The sequence below is a fragment of the Rattus norvegicus genome, chromosome 6, assembly GCF_021556685.1.
Source record: "Rattus norvegicus strain SHRSP/BbbUtx chromosome 6, alternate assembly SHRSP_T2T, whole genome shotgun sequence".
Lineage (NCBI taxonomy): Eukaryota > Metazoa > Chordata > Mammalia > Rodentia > Muridae > Rattus > Rattus norvegicus.
In genome coordinates, this window is record NC_141539.1 from 109,142,507 (window position 1) to 109,152,500 (window position 9,994).

The 9,994-nt window shown below is 44.7% G+C and overlaps 1 protein-coding gene across 10 annotated transcripts in view; it reads right to left on the bottom strand.

The window, feature by feature from the left end:
* The window catches only part of Dpf3 (double PHD fingers 3), a 281,926-nt gene that overhangs the window by 207,105 nt on the left and 64,827 nt on the right, over window positions 1-9,994 (bottom strand). For 2 of the 10 annotated variants that reach the window (XM_087552777.1, XM_087552779.1), the window contains exon 1: window positions 9,704-9,846. The gene's annotated coding sequence lies outside the window, so the exon portion shown is untranslated. 10 annotated transcript variants of the gene reach the window in all.

The window sequence follows — 9,994 nt, forward strand, 5'->3', positions numbered from 1 at the left end:
GGAAGGCCACATGGCCAATGTCAGCCTGATTTGACCAGGATCAAGGTGTCCGAGGGACTAATTCCATGAGAGGATTCAGAAAACTCTGTCCCCTGATCTTATACAACTCCTAGAGACTCATGGCCCCTTTCTCCAAACAGCGATGCTGTGCCTTCCCATCCTCCACTTCCTTATGCTAGGAGGAACAGATGCTGGGTCAAAAGCACAGGAGCACAGCAAGCTGTGGAAACTCACAAGTCATTTCATACCTCCAAGTGGCGTAAACTGGAGACTAGGACGTTGCTTAGTGGCAAAGTGCTTGTCTAGCATGCCCAAGGGCCTGGATTTGAATCTGGGCACTGTTGAAAACAAAAGCAGGCCTACAGAGATGGCTGGGTGGTTAAGGAACCCGCTGAACAAACATTTGCATGTGAGTTTGCATCCCTAGCAGCTACATACAAGGCCAGGTATGGCACAGCGTGTCTGTAAAACCCTATGCTAGGGAGGTAGGGGCAGGGGACTCTGGCTAGGTAGTCTAGCCAAAGTGGTGAGTTCTGGCTTCAAGGAGAGATATAATAATAATAATAATAATAATAATAATAATAATAATAACAACAACAACAACAACAACAATAGTAATAGTAGTAGTAGTAGTAGTAGTAGTAGTAGTAGTAGTAGTAGGTGGAAAAGCAAAACACTGGACATCAACTGCTAGCTTCCATTCACGGGATTGCTCCTGAACACGTGCATGTGCACACACATACATACATACACATACACATACACATACACATATACACACACACACACACACACACACACACAAAGAAAACACAAACAACAGCCAATAAAGAAGAATAAAATAAGATTCAAGGGACTCAAGTATTGCACAGTATGTCCAGGCTGTGATAAGTCGTAGACAATCCCAAGGTCTCTGAATCCAAGCACAGAGTTTTTCTGGTACACACAAGCTCTTTACTCTTCCCTGACTTAACGAGGAAGCCTCAGGCTGCGTGGGCAGCACCATAAAGTCCCAGAGGCCAGCACTCCATCCACTCCCAAGGGCATGCCTTTCCTCTTGTGTACTGTGCCAGCACCAGCATAAATCTGGATCAGCATGTCCCTAAATTTCTCCGTCTCCCCACCCTGCAGCCGGCTGATTCCCCAGTCACAGTACAAAGAAAGTATAATCTCTAAGGGCTGCGGTTTGCGCCCTGCTCTATATTACCTGGCATTCATTCACTTAGGCTGTTTTACTTGGCCTTCCCAGACATTGAGGCTAATAGTGCAGATATTATCAACCCTATCAAAAAGATCCTAGAAGCCTAGATCAGAATCTTACCCCAGCCCACTGACAGCGCAAGTGTGTGTCATCTTAGAGAACAGACCCTAGGCCACCTCCTAGCTATGGCAGAGCCTCTCATCTGCAGGAGGGAAAACCCGGGACCCTGCCCTGCCTACCTCACTGCCTACAAACGAAAAGGCAAAAAAAAAAAAAAACAAAAAAACAAAAAAAACAAAAAAAACAAAAAACCTATGGCTGGAGAGGTGGTTGTGGTTCAGAACACTCAGTGTAGCAGCACACACCTTAATCTCAGCATCCAGGAAGCAGAGGTGGACAGATCTCTGAGTTCGAGGCCAGCCATAGCGAGTTTCAGGACATCCAGAGCTAAGTAGACAGACTTAAAACAGCAAATAACATTTGTTTTTCTTCCGGAGGACCCAAGCTCAGATCCCAGTACCCACATCAGCAGCTCGCAGCCACCTGTAACCCCAGGTCCAAGCTGCTCTTATGTCCTCTTCAACTCCATGAGATCCTACATGTATGTGACATGCGCATAAATAAAAGCAATAAAAGCAAATTTCATAAGAGAAAGAAAAGCACGTACAAGCACTTTGCAGACTTTAAGGTGCTTTTAACCAAAAAGCGGAGATGCTTCTGATTATCTTCTCAAGCAACGTCACTAATAGTCTCCAGAACTGAATAGTCTCTCACTCTACCCATCATCGCTGAAGTTTCTCCTCCTGCCATCTTTAGCTCTAGTTAAAGCGGAGATAGCCTCCGCGACATCCTAACATGAATCGCAAGGTCAAATCATTAATGCCTCCCCCCAGCTTTACCTATTCTGAAATCAGGCCATTGCCCACATCACCCCTCCCCCAACCCCATCCTCAATCCTTAAGCAAGCAATCAGCCCCTCTTCAAGGCGACAGAGTGCTAGAGTACCCGTCAGCCCTCATCCATTTGGTGTCTCTCCAATCAGACCAGCCATGGTGCTAACCTGTGATGCTATGGGACATCCCAGCGCCCTCTCAAGCCTCAGGACACCCGCTGGACAGAGGCAGGGATCCTCCGAGCTGTGCAGTCAAGCTCTTCAGCTCCTCCACATGACAGCTCCACCCACACAGGCTAAGTGCCCCTCATTTCTTTTTTAGGGGATGTGGGTGCCCATGCTCCTGTGTGTGCACGAGTGCCGATATGTAGATGTGGAGGCTATAAGTCAACCTCCAGTGTCCTTCCTTGGAAAATGCCCAATTTGCTTCCTGAGACTAGTTCTTTCACTGAGACCTGGGGCCCACCATTTAAGCTAGGCTGACTAGCCAGTGAGTCCCCAGGATCCCCCAGTGGAACCTGGGATCAAACCCAGGTCCTCAGAGTTGGCAGCAAGCTTAATATTCACTGAGCCAACTTGCTGGGCCTTAGGGCTGGCAAGACAGCGCAGTGAGTAAAGGCCCTTTCCCCAAAGCCTCATGTGAGTTCCATCCTCCTACTCAGTGGAAGAAGACACACACTGTCTTCCGACAACGCCCACGCTGTGTAGAAACACACACATAGAGTTGTGATAACAAGTAGAGCTGGCCGGTACCTCATGCCACACCCAGCATAGTCAAAATGGAGTCTAGCATCCCAGCAAAGATTCTCAGGCTTCCAGGAGAAAGCATTGTGGGAAATCCTCAGGATGTCTGTGTAGTCAAGAGTCTTGGGATACACACACACACACACACACACACACACACACACACGCAGAAAAAAACTATAAATGAAAAAGTCTGATTTGGAATTCATCAAAATTCTAGAATGCTTTTTCAAAGACATAGTTACAGATAGGGGCGTGGTTACACGATAGTGCAAATATAATTAATTATAATACATTATGTAAATAACAAGATTAAAATATCTTTATTCTGTTTTTCATTTGTAGGGAGCTTAGGATGGAACCCAGGGCAAGTGCTCCACCTCTGAGATACCCTCCAATGTTACCTTTTACTATAATTTTAAAAGACACTGTAACACTGTAAAGAAGATTTTTTTTTAAATCAGGCCAACTAAAAGAAAGTAGTCTCTGTGTATGTATTATACACATATGCCTTAAACTTATGAGTAAGGAAAATAACATTATACACATATACGTAGGAATATATATATGTTACATATATGTAGTATAGGCATGAACACATATATGGACTTAGGACCTATATATCCATAATATATAAAGAACTATGAGAGGCTGGCAAGATGGCTCAGTGGTTAAGAGCATTGACTGCTCTTTCAGAGGTCCTGAATTCAATTCCCAGCAACCACATGGTGTCTTACCACCATCTGCAATAGGATCCAATGCCCTCTTCTGGTGTGTCTGAAGAGAGCTAGAGTATACTCGTATAAATAAATAAACCTTTTAAAAATTAAGGTAAAATAAAGAACTGTGAGCCAAGGGTGACAGCTCACGCCTTTAATCCCAGCACTCAGGAGGCAGAAGTAAAGTGGATCTCTGAGTTTGAGGTCAGTCTGATCTACAGAGCAAGTTCCAGGACAGCCAGGGCTACATAGAAAGACCTTGTTTCATGGAGGGTGGGAGGGGGATGAGAATTGTGGCAACTCAACCAGGTAAATGGGCCAATAAAAAGAATGGGCAAACATTTTTTTTTTTGGTTCTTTTTTTCAGAGCTGGGGACCGAACCCAGGGCCTTGCGCTTCCTAGGTAAGCGCTCTACCACTGAGCTAAATCCCCAGCCCCATGGGCAAACATTTTAACAGACCTTCACAGAAGAAGACAGCATCGAATAAGCAAACAGATATGGTTAGCATCAGTGTGCCCATGCACTGCTGGGGCCATGCAAAATGCTGCAACCAGCCTGGGAAATGCTACAATAGTTGGAGGAAAACTAGCAGCAGGAAAGATGTTCAAAGTGCTCACTGCCTTTCTATAGAACAAGAGGAAGGCTAGATGGTTCACAACTGCTTGTCATTCCAGCCTCAGGGGATCTCCTGCTCTCTGTCTCTACTGGCCTCTGTGGACACCCATGACTCCCACAGACCTACAAACATACACACAAATGAAAATAAATATTTCAAATAAAGAAACATGTACTAGTCACATGCCTGGGAAGTTCTGCTCCTAAGTATTCACTCCCACAGGAAGAGGGCAAGCATTCATTCTGATGAAAAAGGCTCGCGCATAGATGCTGTCCCAACTTAAACCGTACTATTCCAAAGCTGGAAACAGATCACCTATCTGTTGGCTGCAGAACTTGTAAAAATTGTGGTGAGTGGATTAAAAGTGCCAGTGGTGTTACACTCTGAGATGTTCCCAGCAATAGAAGTTACCAATATACAACAAGGAATGCAAAAGTCTTAGAGAAGAGGAGGCTAGGTGAAATGAACTAGATTCAGAAGGATGCACGTTATATGAGTCTGCTTATGTGTAATTTTAGATCCAGAAAAGCCCATCTATGGTGACATAAAGAAATCAATGGTTGCCTGAGGATAGAGGTAGAGCGGACTGCAAAGAGGCACAAGATAACTTTTTACGATTCTAAAATATCCTATAATGGTTACAGATGGAACATAAATACATCTTTCAAACTCCTAGAGGATGTAGGTTAAAGTACATTCTACTGGATGTAAACTGTAATGGTATAGTATTGGTTCGAAACCATTTTGTGCGGCTAGGCACAGCAATGCACATGTGGCATCCCAGAACTTGGCTAATCTTGCCTATGCCGTGGTAAAGACTAGCCTAGACTCCCTGAGACCTTTTCTAGGAAAAGAAAAAGAAAAAGGAAAGTCCTCACTTTGGCAACACATAAACTAAAATTGGAGCAATACAGAGATTAGAATGGACTTGAACAAGGTAAAAATGCTTGTCATGTGTATGACAAATGTCTATATCCTCAATATATAAAGTTGCTATGAAGAGCACTAAGACTTTGGTAAATAAATAAGTAGACAATGCAGAACTCAATAACCAAACCACAAGACCCAAATAAAGACAAACAAGAGAGATAAGACCAGTGAGAAGTTCAGCAGGCAAAGGCATTCGCCACCAAGCCCGACAACCGAGTTTAAGCTTTAGAGCCCACACCGTTCAAGCCAAACAGACTCCTGCACGTTGCCCTTGACTCTAATGCATGTGTGTGCACATTCATACACACAGAAGAATGAATAAAAGAATAAAAACTTTTCAGAGACTGGGCCTGTGCCTTGCCTGGGCAGCACAGTAGAGCTAACCCTGGTGGTAAGGGGGGTTGACTGACCCTGCCTCTCATCTCCCCTGAGGTAGCATGGGCACAGGAGAGATGTCCACTACCACTCCTTGCCCCAAGCCTCCTGCAGCAGGCAGGAGAGCTGGTCATGAGAGTGGAGAGCTGCCCCTCGCCACTCTGGAGAAAGGGCTTTGCTCCTCACCTGGGCTGTACAGTAGAGCTAGCGCTGGTAACTAAGGGGTGTGTCAGCCCTGAGGATGTGAGGAGAGCAGGGGAGCTGACCCTGCCCATCTCCAGCTGCAGCACTGAGTGACCAAGCTGGGGCAGCACTGGAGAGCTCCACCCTGGTGGTGCATCCCCAGGAGAGCAACAGGTTACCAACTCAGCTACCTCCCAGGCCCAGAACCAGGGCTGTAAGCTGCCCCATCCCAACATCTACCTAATCTACCCTCTGCTGGAGTATGAAAGGGCCAGCCTTGTGACCCAAAGCTGCAGGATCTCCCTGACACAGGGCAACAGGGTATCCAATAGGAGTCCCATTGGGGATCCAGTACTGATAGTGTAGCAAAAGCCAAAGTCCTCAAAACAGACCAATGACTCATTGCCATGAACATTTGCAAGTAAATGATGCAGTAAAGATGTGTAGACAAAACGGTATATGACACACTGCAGCTACCATGACATTGTCTCGGGTTTTTTCTTTTTTAATTTAATTTTATTTTATTTGGGGGGGAGGATGAAAGGGTAGAAAGTGGATATAAAGGGATGAGGAAATTTGTGGGAATGGGTGTGTGATGTGAAATTCATAGTCAATAAAAAGTTTTAAAAAAAACTTTAAGGAATCAAGGATAGTAGCTAACTAAAAAACAAAAAATGAAGACAGTAAATCACTGTTTCACATACCATATCAGCACACCTTTGTTTCCGTTTTGGTGAAAACGTTAGTGGCAGGTAGGGACATGGACACTCAGGTGTGGTGTAAGAATGTAAATTTTATCTTCTAGGCAGACTACGAGTCAGCAGTAAGGTCCAGAGCCTTCACAACTGTGGAGGTTTAAGTGAGAAATGTCCCTCACAGGCTCAAATATACGAACACATGGTCTCCAGTTGGTGGCACTGTTCGGGAAGGTTTGAGAGGTGTGGCTAGAGGAAGTCCGTCACTGGAGAGGAGCTTTACGAGTATTGGCCTCACCTTATTGCTAGCTCTCTCTGCTCTGTGCTTGCTGGTGACCTATGATCCCTCAGCTTCCTGCTTCTGTGGCCAAGCTGGCTACTTGCTGCCATGCCTCCCTGTGGTGATGGACTCATGGCTCTGGAGCCATAAGCCCAAATACAAACTCTCTCTTCTACAAGTTCTCTTTGTCACCGCACTTTATCGCATTAATAGAAAATTAATAATATAACAATTTTCAGAATAGTTAAGCCGATTCAAGGAAGCTATGCTAAGGAATTATTTTAAAAAAAATGAATCCATCAAAAGAGGATATTTAGGAGCTAGGAGGAAGTCTAGGTGGATGTTTCCCATCCAAGCATGAAGAAAGCATTCCTTTCTCCAGCCAAAGCCAGGAATGGTCGGGAACCTTGTAATCCCAGAGCTGGGGAGTGGAAGTGAGCAGATCCCCGGGGCTCACTGGCCAGCTACTCTAGCCAAATCAGCCAGCTCTGGTTTCACTGAGAGACTCTCTCTCAAAGTAGAGAAAGATAGAAGACACCTAATGTCGACTTCTGGTCTCCGTGTGCAGAAACGTGCAGCAGAAATGTACGTGACTCAAGTTTCGTTACTGACTCATTTATACCAACGAGAAACTATTTAGAGGGCTGGAGAGATGGCTAAGCATTTAAGAGTTCTGCCTACTCTTTGAAAGGATCCAGGTTCAGTTCCCAGCACCCACATAGAGACTCACAACCTCCTTCCTGTCCCAGAAGATCAGATACCCTCTTTGGGTTTCCATGGCCACCAGAAACCCATGTGGTATACAGACATACATGAAGACAAAATACCTATTCACTTAAATTTTTTTTCAATTAAAAAACAAATAAGTGATCTAAAATAAACCATCAGGAAAAGTCAGAGATCAATATTTGTCCAAGAACATAACAAAGAATAACATGACAGTTATCTTTCAATTCACTCAGCTCATATTACATAAAAAGTTCAGACCTAAGTGAGAAGTCCAGGTGACTTTACATGTATGAGTTAAACAAGGACACACATGGCTTAATATGTATGGGGAAAGCCTATTCATTGTTTTCCAGAGGTAAGAATTGAAAATCATCTAAATGCCTATCAAGATATGTGAGATTAAATAAATTGCATAAGCACACTTGAAATAACTTATTTAAAGTAACTTATTTACAGGTTGGGATTATATGTCACAGAGCCCTTCTCTACCCAGCATATTCAAAGCCTTGGATTCAAACCACTGGTACTGCAAATAAAGAGGCGTGGGGCTGTGGGTATACTATCAAATAAAAAGAAAACAAGGTGCATTGTGGGAAGGGGAGAGAGGAAGGGAGGCAATATGGGAGTGCCAGTAGCCTCCAAGTATACTGTGTGCCTCGGTGAAAATGGCTTTATATCATGCGTCATAATAAAACTAAAATATGAAAGATATAGTCCAGGACACTTGGAAAAGTAACTTTTGAGTGGAGAAAAAATAAACTAAGTAAAAATTTATAACCTTAGGACATTACCAGAAAAAAAAGAAAATGGAAAAGAAGTCACACAACTCTGGACACAGAGACAAGGGGAAGAGGGAGTGTGGGGGGGGGGGTTACCATAAAGAAATCTGATATTTGAAATACTTATAAAAGTCTGTTGTGTTGCTTTTTGTTTTTATGTGTTCAAATGAGGTGCCCTATGTGGCTGGATACAGGTATTCCCAGGAGCCACAGGCTATTAAAGAAATATTCCAGCACCAGGGGTGGGATGCTTCCCTATCAAGTCAGTCAGGGAGGTCCCAGAGGCCCAAACAATACAGGAAGTTGTCGCTGCTTTTAGCTCCATGTCAGAACTAGTAGGAAAGACCCTATTACCTAATTACCTATTACCGAAGACACCACAGGCCTTGATTACAGGACACGAGTATTTCAGGTTGGACCTATGTTGGAAGCTTCCTCCTTTCTGGCTAGCCCTCGGAGGTATGCAGACTCCTGGGAGAGAATTCCCAAGAAGAAGACTCTTATTCAGCTATGGTCTCTTTGTGCAATAACACTGACTGACCAAGCATGATGAATAAATGGTACATCAGTGGCAAGCCTGTTATGGGATTGAACAACTGCTTCCTGCCTGGTTAGATTTGATACCTAATTTGCAGGACAAAATTCATATCTGAGATCACCAATCCAGTCAAAAGCCTGAGGCTGGGGAGATCACAGGCTACTTTTTTTGTTTTGGCTAAACTGACATGATGTGCCCATCAAATCACCCTCTAAATAATCGTTTAGTCCATAAAGAAGTGCTGCTGCCCATGTTGGCCAGAGAAGCTCGTTTTTTTGGTAATGGTACTGAGAACAAGTACCTGGCTAGTGACGAGTCATAAATGTTCTATCACTTCCTCCACACTCAGGGAGCGTTGTAGAGGAAGGGGCAGAAAGAATTTAAGAGGAAGAGGAAGGGAGTTAATACTAAGTATAACTCAGCCTTTTGTCTGCAGAATAGAAACTCTTCTATCAATACCCTGCTATCTTCAAAAGCAAGCTGTGACCTTTACAGCTGTTCTGAAGGGAAAGCCTTTGGGGTCTGGGGGCAGATCATAGCTATAAACCCAACCCAGAGAAAAGGGGAAATAAGACAAGGATGGGGCTGCCACCTGCCTGTCCACATCTCCAGTACAAGCTCCAGATCCCCAACATGGCCTCTCAGCTTCCCAGAATCCTTTGCTCTCGTGAGGCTAGAAGCTTCACTCCAGAGGCCTCCCTGTTCCTCATAAAATCCAAGTTAGCTAGGAAAAGAGAAATCGGGGAAGGTTTTTAACTCACAAGACTGCAGCCGGGGTTTCAAAGTGACACCTAAGCCAGGATGGTAGGCATAAGCCCGAAATCTTAGGATTTGGAACTGAGTCCCAGAGTGGCAGCAGGAGGATTGCCAAGCTCAAACGACATAAAGAGTTCAAGGCCAGCTTGAGTTAGGTATTGTGAAACCCTGTCTCCAAACAACCAAAAGAGAAAGTACAACTACTATCATTCTATCTCTGCTCACCTCGAATCACCCGCATCACTGACACAGCCCCCTACAAACCTGAAAATCAGGGTCTCCTTTCTTCCGAGATTAGAGATGTAAGGCCAGAAAGACTATTTCCCAATGCCAGAAGAAAACTCTAAAGGACAGGAAAGTGGGAGAAAAGGGAGGCCTCATTCCAGCATGCAAGGACGTGAGTCTCTGTCGCTATCTCAGCTCTTACCGTTCCCAGCTGGCCTGGCCAACATCCAAAGAGACTCCAGGCTGGTGAGCCCACGAATGTGAGCCTGAGATAAGCCGGGCAGCCAGGGGGACGCTTGCCCAGGGTTATATATGGGCTGCTGTGGGCTG